The sequence below is a fragment of the Paroedura picta genome, chromosome 1 (assembly GCF_049243985.1).
Source record: "Paroedura picta isolate Pp20150507F chromosome 1, Ppicta_v3.0, whole genome shotgun sequence".
In the NCBI taxonomy this organism is placed as follows: domain Eukaryota; kingdom Metazoa; phylum Chordata; class Lepidosauria; order Squamata; family Gekkonidae; genus Paroedura; species Paroedura picta.
The window spans coordinates 64,558,304-64,572,993 of record NC_135369.1 but is presented as its reverse complement, the minus strand read 5'-3'; the positions used below and the strand labels follow the sequence as shown (position 1 = coordinate 64,572,993).

General features: G+C 45.3%; 1 long non-coding RNA gene across 2 annotated transcripts in view; it reads right to left on the bottom strand.

The window, feature by feature from the left end:
- The window catches only part of LOC143839316 (uncharacterized), a 57,625-nt gene extending 48,495 nt beyond the window's left edge, over window positions 1-9,130 (bottom strand). For both annotated transcript variants that reach the window (XR_013231684.1, XR_013231683.1), the window contains exon 1: window positions 8,530-9,130. This is a non-coding gene — a long non-coding RNA (uncharacterized LOC143839316). The remainder of the gene's footprint in view (window positions 1-8,529) is intronic.
- Window positions 9,131-14,690: the final 5,560 nt, after the last annotated feature.

The window sequence follows — 14,690 nt, the reverse complement described above, 5'->3', positions numbered from 1 at the left end:
AGATGCAGAGAAAGCAGAAAGGATTAGTGCCTATTTTACATCTGTTTTTTCCCACAGGTCAAAGTGTTTAGGCACATCTAGAGATGGCTGTAGCCAAAGGATAGTGTCTGGGTGGCAGGTTAACATGGATAGAGAGGTTGTCGAGAGGCATTTAGCTGCACTGGATGAGTTCAAATCCCCTGGTCCAGATGAAATGCACCCGAGAGTACTCAAAGAACTTTCCAGAGAACTTGCACAGCCCTTGTCCATCATCTTCGGAACTTCTTTAAGGACTGGAGATGTCCTGGAGGACTGGAAAAGAGCAAACGTTATTCCGATCTTCAAAAAAGGGAGGAAGGATGACCCGGGAAACTACAGACCAGTGAGTCTGACCTCTGTTGTGGGGAAGATAATGGAGCAGATATTAAAGGGAGCAATCTGCAAACATCTGGAGGACAATTTGGTGATCCAAGGAAGTCAGCATGGATTTGTCTCCAACAGGTCCTGCCAGACCAACCTAGTTTCCTTTTTTGACCAAGTAACAGGTTTGCTGGATCGGGGAAACTTGGTTGATGTCATTTACTTGGATTTTAGTAAAGCTTTTGACAAGGTTCCCCATGATGTTCTGATGGATAAGTTGAAGGACTGCAATCTGGATTTTCAGATCGTTAGATGGATAGGGAATTGGTTAGAGAACCGCACTCAAAGAGTTGTTGTCAATGGTGTTTCATCAGACTGGAGAGAGGTGAGTAGCGGGGTACCTCAGGGTTCGGTGCTCGGCCCGGTACTTTTTAACATATTTATTAATGATCTAGATGAGGGGGTGGAGGGACTACTCATCAAGTTTGCAGATGACACCAAATTGGGAGGACTGGCAAATACTCCGGAAGATAGAGACAGAGTTCAACGAGATTTGAACACAATGGAAAAATGGGCAAATGAGATCAAGATGCAATTTAATAAAGATAAGTGTAAAGTTCTGCATCTGGGTCAGGAAAATGAAAAGCATGCCTACTGGATGGGGGATACGCTTCTAGGTAGCACTGTGTGTGAACGAGACCTTGGGGTACTTGTGGATTGTAAACTAAACATGAGCAGGCAGTGTGATGCAGCGGTAAAAAAGGCAAATGCCATTTTGGGCTGTATCAACAGAGGCATCACATCAAAATCACAAGATGTCATAGTCCCATTGTATACGGCACTGGTCAGACCACACCTGGGGGCTTTTCGCACACCTTCAAAATCGCACAATGGTTGCCAATTGAAAACGCTACTGATTTGCCATTATGCACAATGTCGTTGACAATCTGCCACACACCTGAAACCGATCCGCAAAAAGCGCTTCCTTGTAGCGCTTTCAGGGAAATCCGCAAAAGTGGATTCACCCTCTGGAAAGCGCTACACTCCTGCAACCAATCTGCATCACTAGCGGGAAAGTTCTGTGCGTTACCATTGTTGTGGTTTCTACAAAGACCCTCCCCCTGGCTCTCTCCTCTGATCTTCCGGCGAAGCGATCGCCATTTTTTTTTCTCCGAGCGAGCGAAGTTCAACCCACCAGCAAGCCTGTTTAGAGGCTTCCCCGGCTTCAGTCCCTCCCCAGAGCTGTTTATTCACTAAGCACAAACTCTGCGAAGCGTCCTCAGTCATACAAGTTTCTGACCTGCCTGGCTGACAATTTCATTTATCAAATGGTAGATGAACCCACAAGAGGTTCAGCCATACTGGACTTAATACTGACCAACAGGCAAGAGTTGGTGGATGAGGTGAAGGAGGTGGGGACCCTAGGGGGAAGTGACCATGTCCTCATAGAATTCCTTTTGAGATGGGGAGCCAAGGAAGCTTGTAGCCAGACGCGGATGTTGGATTTTCGTAGGGCAAACTTTAATAAACTCAGAGACATGATGAGTGTCATACCATGGACGAGAATGCTGGAAGGGAAGGGAGCATGTGAAGGGTGGGCGCTACTCAAACAAGAGCTATTGCATGCTCAATCAATGACTATTCCAGAAATACGAAAACACTGCAGGAGCTCAAAGAAGCCTATTTGGATGAACAGAGAACTTCAAGAGGAACTAAGAAAGAAAAGGAAAATGTTCAGGAAATGGAGGGAAGGACAGAGCTCTAAAGAAGAGTACCTACAGGTTACTAGGCACTGTAGATCAATCATCAGAAAGGCCAAAGCTGAGAGTGAGCTAAGATTGGCCAGGGAAGCCCATTGTAACAAGAAAAGATTTTTCAGTTACGTGAGGAGCAAACGTAAAGTAAAGGAGGCAATAGGCCCGCTGTTGGGTGCGGATGGACAAACTCTAACGAAAGATGCAGAGAAAGCAGAAAGGCTTAGTGCCTATTTTACATCTGTTTTTTCCCACAGGTCTAAGTGTTTAGGCACATCTAGAGATGGCTGTAGCCAAAGGATAGTGTCTGGGTGGCAGGTTAACATGGATAGAGAGGTGGTCGAGAGGCATTTAGCTGCACTGGATGAGTTCAAATCCCCTGGTCCAGATGAAATGCACCCGAGAGTACTCAAAGAACTTTCCAGAGAACTTGCACAGCCCTTGTCCATCATCTTCGGAACCTCTTTAAGGACTGGAGATGTCCCGGAGGACTGGAAAAGAGCAAACGTTATTCCGATCTTCAAAAAAGGGAGGAAGGATGACCCGGGAAACTACAGACTAGTGAGTCTGACCTCTGTTGTGGGGAAGATAATGGAGCAGATATTAAAGGGAGCGATCTGCAAACATCTGGAGGACAATTTGGTGATCCAAGGAAGTCAGCATGGATTTGTCTCCAACAGGTCCTGCCAGACCAACCTAGTTTCCTTTTTTGACCAAGTAACAGGTTTGCTGGATCGGGGAAATTTGGTTGATGTCATTTACTTGGATTTTAGTAAAGCTTTTGACAAGGTTCCCCATGATGTTCTGATGGATAAGTTGAAGGACTGCAATCTGGATTTTCAGATCGTTAGGTGGATAGGGAATTGGTTAGAGAACCGCACTCAAAAAGTTGTTGTCAATGGTGTTTCATCAGACTGGAGAGAGGTGAGTAGCGGGGTACCTCAGGGTTCGGTGCTCGGCCCGGTACTTTTTAACATATTTATTAATGATCTAGACTAGATGAGGGGGTGGAGGGACTACTCATCAAGTTTGCAGATGACACCAAATTGGGAGGACTGGCAAATACTCCGGAACATAGAGACAGAGTTCAACGAGATCTGAACACAATGGAAAAATGGGCAAATGAGAACAAGATGCAATTTAATAAAGATAAGTGTAAAGTTCTGCATCTGGGTCAGAAAAATGAAAAGCATGCCTACTGGATGGGGGATACGCTTCTAGGTAGCACTGTGTGTGAACGAGACCTTGGGGTACTTGTGGATTGTAAACTAAACATGAGCAGGCAGTGTGATGCAGCGGTAAAAAAGGCAAATGCCATTTTGGGCTGTATCTACAGAGGCATCACATCAAAATCACAAGATGTCATAGTCCCATTGTATACGGCACTGGTCAGACCACACCTGGAGTACTGTGTGCAGTTCTGGAGGCCTCACTTCAAGAAGGACATCGATAAAATTGAAAGGGTACAGAGGAGAGCGACGAAGATGATCTGGGGCCAAGGGACCAAGCCCTATGAAGATAGGTTGAGGGACTTGGGAATGTTCAGCCTGGAGAAAAGGAGGTTGAGAGGGGACATGATAGCCCTCTTTAAGTATTTGAAAGGTTGTCACTTGGAGGAGGGCAGGATGCTGTTTCTGCTGGCTGCAGAGGAAAGGACACGCAGTAATGGGTTTAAACTTCAAGTACAACGATATAGGCTAGATATCAGGAAAAAGTTTTTCTCAGTCAGAGTCATTCAGCAGTGGAATAGGCTGCCTAAGGAGGTGGTGAGTGCCCCCTCACTGGAAGTCTTCAAGCAAAGGTTGGATACACACTTTTCTTGGATGCTTTAGGATGCTTAGGGCTAATCCTGCGTTGAGCAGGGGGTTGGACTAGATGGCCTGTATGGCCCCTTCCAACTCTATGATTCTATGATTCTAAGCACAAACAACAAACAAGCCCGTTTGCTGATGTATTTTCCCTTTATTTTTTACACTGTTTTCGGCCGAAAATTGGGCCCGTGAGGGGGGGGATTTTTTTTTTCACTTGGGGGAGCGTGGCAACGATGAAACGACAGCTCAAACACACCTGCCAGCTGATGGGTCTCTCCGTTGCAACGAATCAACACATATTCGTTGCAATGGGTGTGTGTGTGTTTTTTTTTTTTTTTTAAAAAACCTTTCTTAAAGGGAAAGGGGCTGTTTGGGAGCATGCTAATGGCTGCCCATTGGCTGCTTGACGGCCAGGGGCGGGACGAGCTTGGCAATAGCGCTTCCTGTCTAGCGATTTTTGCTGAGACCGGAAGCTTGTGGGAAACGATAGAAATGCAACTGGATTCCACTACAAAGTCAGGTATGCATAATGACGAATTGCACTATTTTAAATGGCGATTTTTCATTCAGCAAACAATTTGCTACAAGGATCTCGGTGCGGAAAGCCCCCTGGAGTACTGTGTGCAGTTCTGGAGGCCTCACTTCAAGAAGGACATCGATAAAATTGAAAGGGTACAGAGGAGAGCGGCGAAGATGATCTGGGGCCAAGGGACCAAGCCCTATGAAGATAGGTTGAGGGACTTGGGAATGTTCAGCCTGGAGAAAAGGAGGTTGAGAGGGGACATGATAGCCCTCTTTAAGTATTTGAAAGGTTGTCACTTGGAGGAGGGCAGGATGCTGTTTCTGCTGGCTGCAGAAGAAAGGACACGCAGTAATGGGTTTAAACTTCAAGTACAACGATATAGGCTAGATATCAGGAAAAAGTTTTTCACAGTCAGAGTAGTTCAGCAGTGGAATAGGCTGCCTAAGGAGGTGGTGAGCGCCCCCTCACTGGAAGTCTTCAAGCAAAGGTTGGATACACACTTTTCTTGGATGCTTTAGGATGCTTAGGGCTAATCCTGCGTTGAGCAGGGGGTTGGACTAGATGGCCTGTATGGCCCCTTCCAACTCTATGATTCTATGATTCTATTTTTTGTTGTTGTTTGTCTTGCATGGCATACAAATGTGCATTTCATACATTGCTTTCAGAAGAAGAGTTGGTTCTTATATGTCACTTTTCTCTACCTGAAGGAGTCTCAAAGCGGCTAACAGTCACCTTCCCTTTCCTCTCCCCACAACAGACACCCTGTGAGGTGGGTGAGGCTGAGAGAGCCCTGATATCACTGCTTGGTCAGAACAGCTTTATCAGTGCCGTGGCAAGCCCAAGGTCACCCAGCTGGCTGCATGTGAGGGAGGGCGGAATCGAACCCGGCTCACCAGATTAGAAGTCCGCACTCCTAACCACTACACCAAACTGGCTCAATCTCTAATATTGCTATGCATATATGATGCAATGTATATGCATAGCAACAAATAAGTCATAATTAAAAAATAATTCAGACAACACATGAACTACCATCCAGATATGCCTGGATGGGATTGGACGGCTAGAGTGATTGACAGGCCAATGTTCTCTCACTTGCCTTTTCAAGCCACAGCTGAGGAGGGGAAGATGCACAAGATGGTGGCTGAAAAAGACATGACAGCATGAAGGTGTGGAGGGGTAGGAGGTGTGATATACTATTGCTCTGTTTTGATCAGAATACGTGTCGCTATTTTGAATGATATGTGGAAATGACCATTTTGTAGGATCAGGCTGGTTTGAACAAAATGATAAAATAAACACTTTCTACACCTATACGTTTCATTCATCATTAATTACAATAACTATGAGAATGAAATATACCCCATCTAAACAGTCTGTACTGAAAAACAAACATGATTTTCTTTAGTTCCGTTTTTTTTTCTCCTTATTGCAGTCACTCTGTCTCTGTTGGTTTCACTTTTACAAGCCCGGCAACATTGTCCTCATAAGAGCTTAGAAAAGCACAGTCTTCCTTAGGAAGAGAGCTTTCTTGAAAGGCTACAAACTGTAGTCATGTATTTTTATGTAGTTTTATGTATTGTTCCTTGTTATTATGTAAACTGCCCTGAGCCTCCGGGGAGGGCGGTATATAAGTATGATAGATAAATAAATAAATAAATAAATAAATAAATAAATAAATAAATAAATAACATACATATGGGAGGTATTTCAATCCTGCAGCATATTGAGTGGTACTTTGCCTTTGGCACTTCCCAATGTCAGCCCCTGCTGTATCAAATTTTCCAATTACTCTGTATCACCCTTATGGTTATTGGTTCTGGGTGGGAAAATACCTGGAGATTTTGGGAGTGGAGCCTGGGGACATCAAATTTTGGGGAGGACCTCAGCAGCATAGGATGCAGAGTAGCAGCCATTTTCTCCATAGGAATTGATCTCTGTCATCTGGAGAATAATTGTAATAGCAGGGGCTCTCCAGGACCCACCTGGAGATTGGCAACCCCAACTACCCTGTTTATCTGCTTCTCTTCAGACCTTCTCCACCTTCTAAGCAAATCGATGTGGTGGTCCTCCTGAGATTGCCTGCCAGGGCAGATGCCTTACTCTCCCTGTGCCACCAAATGCCCCTACTTTGTCAAGTGCCTGTTCCTCATGCTACTATTCTTTATTGACTACAGTGCTGTATGTGATGTTTTGGGGAATTTTTCTTATCAGTTTCCCCATATATTAACATCAAACATGGGTGCCTGTCATTGCGTCAAAATTTAATCTACCTGTCTGGAATTTTGCATTGTCCTGATCATATTTTATATCCCCTCTGAACTGATGGTAACTGACCACAGAGAGATCATGGAGTGATGGTAGATTACTCACTGAAAATGTTGACTCAGAGTGCAAGTAAATTAAAAAAGCAAATGCTATGCCAGGGATCATTAGCAAGAGAATTGATACCAAATCAGCCAGTATCATATGGGATGTTTACATTACTATACTAAAGCAGATGTTATTCATCGTTGGCCTGATTTTAAGTAAAGCGATACAGGAAACTGGTATTTCATACAACAAATTACCTTCCATTGATGAGCCATTCCTGAAGCACTATGGTCATTTCAAACAATACAGCTCCCCTCCACCACCCTTTTTCACAACATAAACTTCCTCAGAGTTTTTTGAACATTCTAATGCAAGTGTTATAGTGCTAGACATATAGCATTTTAGCGCTATAGAGCTCACGTTAGAATATGTAAAAACTCAGAGAAAAGTTGTGCGGGGAGAAACAGCATCATTGCAGGAAGCACTATGGTCATTTTAAACAGCACACTACAGCAACAAAGGGGTGAAAAACAGAAGAAAGCAGTTTCCCTCAAAAGCAATTCTGCCACACTTTGCTAACCCAATGCAAGAGGTAAATAAATGCTGCTAGCAGCCAGTTATTAAAATAGGTCTGTCTAAAATGGCAGAAAAAATCCGTTAGCAATCAGTTGGTGAAACTGAACACAAAGGCATTTGAAAATCCTCATAATGCATCTGTATAAATCTGTAGTGCGCCCTCTTTTGGAATACTGAGTACAGTTCTGGTCACTGCACCACAAAAAAGATATTATAGCACTGGAAAGGGTGTAGAATAGGGCAAATAAAATGAGGAAGATGAAAACGGTTAAAGAAGTTAGGGATCTTTAGCTTGAGGGCACGGTGATTGAGAGGTGATGTGACAGAGGCTTACAAAATTATGCATGGGATACAGAAGGTAGAGGAAGAAATACTTTTCTCCCTTTTTCACAAGACAAGGACTTGTGGGCACTCAGTGAAAATAACAAGGAGTAGGTTTAGAACATATAACAGGAAGTACTTCACCCAAAGAGTAATTAACCTGTGGAATTCACTGCCTCAGGAAGTGATGGCAGCTACAAGCATAGGCAGCTTCAAGAGGGGACTGGATAAACATATGGTCCATCAGTGGCTGTCAGCCACAAGGTATAGATGGAACACTATGTCTGGGGCAGTAATGCTCTGTATACTTGGTGCTTGGGGGAGCCACAGTGGGAGGGCTGCTGGAGTTCTGGCCCTGCTGGTGGACCTCCTAATGACACCTGGGTTTTGGCCACTGTGTGACACAGAGTGTTGGACTGGATGGGCCACTGGCCTGATCCAGCACAACTTCTCTTATGTTTTTATGTTCAAATTGAAGATACAGACTCGAGAAAAGGAGGATGGGAGGTTGTTTTCCAGTGATTCCAATGGGAAATGATGGCAAAATAGAACTATGAAAATGAAACAATAATAATGAAGAGTTCATTTTTATAGCCTGCTTTTCACTATCTGAAGGAGTCCCAAAGTAGCTTACAAACACCTTTTCCTTCCTCTCCCCACAACAGAAACCCTGTGAGGTAGGTGAGGCTGAGAGAATTCAGACAGAACTGCTCTGTGTGAACAGCTCTAACTGGACCGTGACTAGCCCAATGTCATCCAGCTAGTTGTATGTGGAGGACTGGGGAATCAAACCTGGGCCCATTCCACACAAGGACCAATGTTGCCAATTGGTTCCTGAAAGCGCAAACACTATGTTTAATTTTTAATAGTGCAATCTCGGCGTTACACATACCTGCCTTTGTAGTGGAATCCAGTAGCGTTTCAATCGCTTCCCACAGGTTTCCGGTCTCGCAAAAATCGCTAGAAAGGAAGTGATTTTTTCTGTGCTTTGTCCCACCCCTGGCCGTCAATCAAATGAACAGCCAATGGGCGGTTGTTATAATGCTCCCGAAAAGCCACTTTCCCTTTAAGAACAGTTTGTTTGTTTTTTTAAAAAAAGAAAAACACAGGTTGCAACAAATATGCCTTGATTCCTCCTAACGTTGAGACACATCTAGCTGGTGTGTGAGCTGGCGATTCATCGTTACCATGCTCCCCCGAGTGAAAAAAAACTGCAATTTAGTAGCGTTTACAATTTGCAAGCCTTTTGCAACATTGAAGTCATGCGGAATGGACCCTGGTTCTCCAGATTAGAGGCTGCCACTCTTAACCATGACATTAAGCTACTGTAGTGAAAGAAACAGTAACAAAACATAGCCATATGAAACATCTCAGTAGCAAAATGGTTCCTTCGGAAATTAATAACAGAAACAAAAGAAATAAAACAAACTGCCATGCACAAGTCTAGGAATTCCAGCAGTCACTAAAGTTTTCGTGCATCTTGGTTTGTTCAAGCGCCATTTGCCCTTGCAAAACTGAACTTTGTGATTGTTTGATTTTGCCAGGGGGACCTGGTTGGCGTTTATTTGATCAGATTGCTGGCACTGATGTTTCTTCAACAAAAGAAAGAAGGGGGAGGGGAGCAAAGAAGCTACAAGTTTGTAATCTTTGTTCACGGAACCTTTTTAGAAACCTCTACTGCTATACACTTTCCTGATGCCCTCCCTGCTTAGATTAAATAAATTCTTATTTGTCGAAATGGACAATATGAAGTCTGTTCAGTATTTAATTCACTTAAGGCTCCTATCATTTCTGGCTTAAGGGTCAGAATGTCAGCAATCAGAAATAAAATGTATTCAGGACTTTGATTCTTCCCTCATGATTTGTTTAAATCAGTTGAAAGAAGGGGGTTGGTGGATTCTGGTTCACAAATTCCGTCTGTTTTCGACTAAAAGGAGCCAGAAATGTTTATTGGAATTCAAGGTGGACCCAGATGGCCTGCCCTATGCAACTATTTTAAAAGGTGGAACCAGTTTAACTAGTTATTATTACCTTGAGGGACTCATTTAACATTTTACTTGGGTTGGGTTAGCAGAAAAAAAGAAACCAGGGACATTTAGAAAGTTGTTACATTTTCATTTTTGAATGTGTACATGTACAGCAGACTACAGAGTTACTGCCTCTGTGCATATTTAAAGTTTGTTTTGGGTTTGTGGCATATTGTGCTCATCAGGATTCTAATACATTGATAGCCATGGCAAGCATGCTACAGTGGTTAGTGTGCCAGACTAAGATGTGGGACACCCAAGTTCAAACCACACTGTCAGGAAGAGTTGGGGGCTCGTACCCGGTTTTTTAGAGCCTCTTGTGGTGCAGGGTGGTAAGGCAGCAGAAATGCTGTCTGAAGCTGTCTGCCCATGAGGCTGGGAGTTCAATCTCAGCAGCCGGCTCAAGGTTTTCTCAGCCTTCCATCCTTCCGAGGTCGGTCAAATGAGTGCCCAGCTTGCTGGGGGGTAAACGGTAATGACTGGGGAAGGCACTGGCAAACCACCCCGTATTGAGTCTGCCATGAAAACGCTAGAGGGTGTCACCCCAAGGGTCAGACATGACTCGGTGCTTGCACAGGGGATACCTTTACCTTTACCCTGTTTTTTTTACTGCCCAACTGCCTTACTCTGCCCTACTCTTCCTCTCCCCACAACAGACACCGTGTGAGGTAGGTGAGGTTGAGATAAAGTGACCAGAGTTGGTGGTGCAGCAGCGCCCCCCTCCCCCCTTCCCTCCCTGGCTTACCATTGCCTCCTGAACGCAGTGGCGGCGGTGGCAGTGGCAGCGGTGTCCCCCTCCCCCTCCCTTCCCTCCCTCCCCGGCTCACCGTTGCATCCCAAGCACAGCAGCGGTGCGGCGGCACCCCCCTCCCTCCCCAGGTCACGGCAGCGATGGTGGGTGGCAGCACAGCAGCGCCCCCCTCCCTTCCTGGCTCACCATTGCCTCCTGAGTGCAGCAGCAGTGGATGCAATGGGGCATTCCACCAATGGCCCAGGACGTGAGACCTTTGGTGAAAAGTCAGGACCGTCCCACTGTTTTCCTGACACATGGTCACTATAGGTTGAGAGAACACTGAGAAATGTGACTGGCCCAAGGTCACCCAACTGCCTGCATGTGGAGGAGGAGTGGGGAATCTAACCTTGCTCTGCAGATTAGAGCCCACTGCTCTTAACTACTACACCAGGTAGAATACACGCGGTGTGATGATGCATCTGATGAGACAAGCATTTAGTTCCTACATAAGATGTTATCTTCCAGGCAACATTATTCACCTCCATGTCATGAACTGCCAATTTCTAGCCTTTGAAAGGGACAGATCATTTTTCTCTAGGCCTAGGTGGCAACCCTAGACCTGGTTTGAGCTACTTGTAAGCATACCCAATTGAAACAGTTGCAACCTTCACCAAGTTGCAACTGTGGTTTCTTATTGTTGTTTTCCATCTCCCATCTATATTTTCATCCAGATACAAAACAATTTCCATAATGGTATTAGTAGATTCCTGCCCCATTTGTCCCCCCTCCCCCCAATGCACTTCAAATCCACCTGCAGTAAAGTACGGAACTTTTCCTCCCTCTCAGCAATGTATCAACAACACTCTTTTTGTCTGCTAAATATTTAGGCAACAATGAGAATATTGTCAATGATGGACATTTTTTGTAGTAAGAATCACCACTATTGATTTGCCCCCTTTGGGCTATCAAATAAAGGCATATGTGAACCACTCAATCACCAGTCCAATAAATGAGGAACATGCCAGTGCTCAAATATCCATTTTGTACTGATGTCCCTTCAGAGGAGTCCAGTGACACCTTGAAGACTAACAACATTTTTTTCCAGCATAAGATTGCCTCATCAGATGCCTCATCACCACCCATGAATGATGATGATGATGATGATGTTAGCCATTCAGTTGAGTCTGATGCTTGGCGATCCTATGGCTCAGTTGTCACCACAATTTCTGATGTTGTACCGCTTGCACCATGGATTCTACCTGGATTCATTAGAATCTAGTCCAATAACACCCTAGGGTGAACAAACATACTCAGGGGGAAACTACAACATGAGATTGCTGAATCTGAGTTTATTCATAAATTCAGAACAATCGATCTAAGGACTGAATAGGGACATAGGATTCTTATCTCATTACAGATGCTAATTTTCTACTGCCAAGCCTTTCCCCTCTGCTCTAATCAAGCTGGTTACAATGTGCATTGCATATTTGCAACATTCCTCCTACCTCCTGACTGGGATCTAAAGACTCAGAGATCTACTCATATTTGTTGAAGAGAGCTCTGAGTCTCAAAAGTTTCTACTCTGAAAATCTTGTTGGCCTCTAAGGCAGTGGTCCCCAACCTTTTTATCAACAGGGACCAGTCAATGCCTGACAATTTTACTGAGGCCGGGGGGGGGGGTAATCTTTTGCCGAGGGATGTCGCCACCTGAGCCCCTGCTCCACTTGCTTTCCCCCGGCGCCCCTGACTTCCCACCACCCGCTGGGGGGTGCTACCAGCAGCAGCTGCACAGTGCCATGCCAAGGGGGAGCCCCAAGCATAGTGGCTGCTGGAAAGCACCAAAGGTGAGCCAGCAGCAGAGTGGCAGGGCAGCCCCCGAGGCAGCAGCCGGGGAGGAGGACAAGGAGGAGCCACGGCCCGGTACCAACTGATCTACCGACCAGTACTGGTCTCCAGACCGGGGGTTGGGGACCATTGCTCTAAGGTGCTACAGACTCAAATATACCAGCACAGCAACCATCAGAAACTATTTGGATTAATTTACTACATGTTTACTCAGTTTGGTAGCTGTGATGGTCTGAAGCAATAGAAAAAGGTTTGAGTAATACCTTTAAGACCAACAAAATTTAATTCTGAATATGAGCTTTCATGTGCCTCTGGACTGAAACTCTGTTCTACATATTTGCTGCTCAGTCATTCTACAGTCAAACCTTTGGGGACATAGAGTTGCCCCACCAAATCTTTGGAACATCTTAACCTAGAAGATAGACAATTTAAGCTGAAGAGAGATCAAAGAATCTCAAATTATGATAGGCAGTTTGATGATGTAGGTGGGCACTGGTAAGAACATTGCAACTGATCTGTTTACAGTCTTTTGTTCATGATATGCATCTGATAAAGATCCCACTGGCCTCTTGTTTAATTTTATTGCAAAAGACAAACATGAGTACCCCTCTGGAAAATTTATTTTTGCTAGTAATTTGGAACATTCATGGATGTACATGTAACAATAGAGCGGACAGAAGTTACAGTTCCATCATTCTCTAATGTTATTGTTGTTATTGTGTTAAGGTTATTGTTGTTATGATGCTATTGCTGTTATCACATGTTGTTACCATATGTTATCTGTATCTTTTTTCCTTTTTCCTGTAAACCGCCCTGAGCCTCTGGGGAGGGCGATATATAAACAAATAAACAAAAAAAGTCCACAGAAGTCCCCTTGCTTGATGGTATTTTGTTTCCAGAGAGGACAAGAAGTCAGAGATGAAGGGGCTGCTTCCAACCTTTTAACAATGGAGGTACTGCTGAAATATTTTTTCAGGCTTTGAGGTTCCAGGAAGTGATGTCAGCTGGCCACACCTCCCTGCCAGGCCCCCCAAAAGGGACCTGTCACAGGAAGTGACATCCCCCCCCCATCCTTGTGAATTCAAAACTCCCTCTATAAATCCTTGGCCACTTTGGGAGGAGGTGAGTTGGCCTGCCCAAATAAGGGAAGAAATTAAAAAAAATTAAAAAACAATCCTAGGCATCAAAATTGGCAGGCACATGCTGGGAGGGCTCTCCCCAGCCACCATTTTGAACCCCCCTCCACACAAACACACACACTGCAGTACCATTGAGGGGGTGTTGTGGTACTATACAGAACCATGGTACAATGGTTGGGATTGGGAAACCATGAAATAGGGACATTAGAGCTATGCCCAGGGTTCCATAAGGATGGGCTTCCAGGCTGCACTTCCTTCCCATGGCACTGCGGAGAGACTTCTGCACAGAGTACTAAACACACCGGTGAAGCCATTTGGGGCTTTTCCTCTGCAAGAATCCTTTGTTCATGTATTAAGGCAGCGAAGGCTGGCAGGGGCTCATGGAAATTGTAGTCCATGGACATCTGGAGGGCCACAGTTTGACTACCCCTGTATTAAGGGCACAAGTGAGGTTAATACTAACTCTTGCATGGTAGCTTCACAGTACAGGGGTGGGATGTTTCCAGGGATCAGGGGCTGGTGGAAAGCCTAGTTGGCTCTCCCACCCTTTTCTGTGCTTCAGCTGAGCAAGAAAGAGATCTAAATCTGGTGGGAAAGATCTCCTTGCATGAAAGGCTGTTGCCACCCCTCTCCCCCTCCAATGCACACACACTAATTAAAAAAAAAACACACATTTTGGGGAGAGCTAGGCTGAAGCAGCCCAGCCCAGTAATTTATGACTTTCCCTTTTTTCCCATGGATTATTTTAAACATTTCTTCCCTTCAGATTAGGAAAAAACAAAACAAGCTGCCCTTTCCCATCCCCACCCCTCACTGGATGAAGCCCAAAAGTGAGGAAGTGCATCATGCCCCGAACCAGAAAGCAAAGGGGCTGCTCAATCCGCAGCTTTGATCGCCGCCTGTGTGTTTTAATGGCATGCAGACGAAGTGGGCAAAGAGGCTGCCTTTGCAGAGTGCGGAAGGCGCTCCGTGTGCTTGTACATAAACCCGGCGGCGATTTTCTTCGCAATTGCATGCCACTTAGGGTGGAAGTAGCCCGGCATTGGCAGGTCCCCTTGGGAAGCGCTTCGTCTCGCAGAGGAATGGGCTTTGGAAAAATCCAAACCCGCCAGGAGCAAAACAACAAAGCCCAAACCCCTCGCGGGGGTGCGGTCCAAACTTGGCTTGAGAGACTGGCGATGTGGGTTAGGTAACCACAGACATCAGCAGCGAGCCGCGCTCGTGCCGAAGCTGATGCCGTAGAAGCCGAGCGGCGGCCAATCAGAGAGCTCCCGGGCCCGCTCCCTTCTTCCGAGACGCGGCTCTGCTA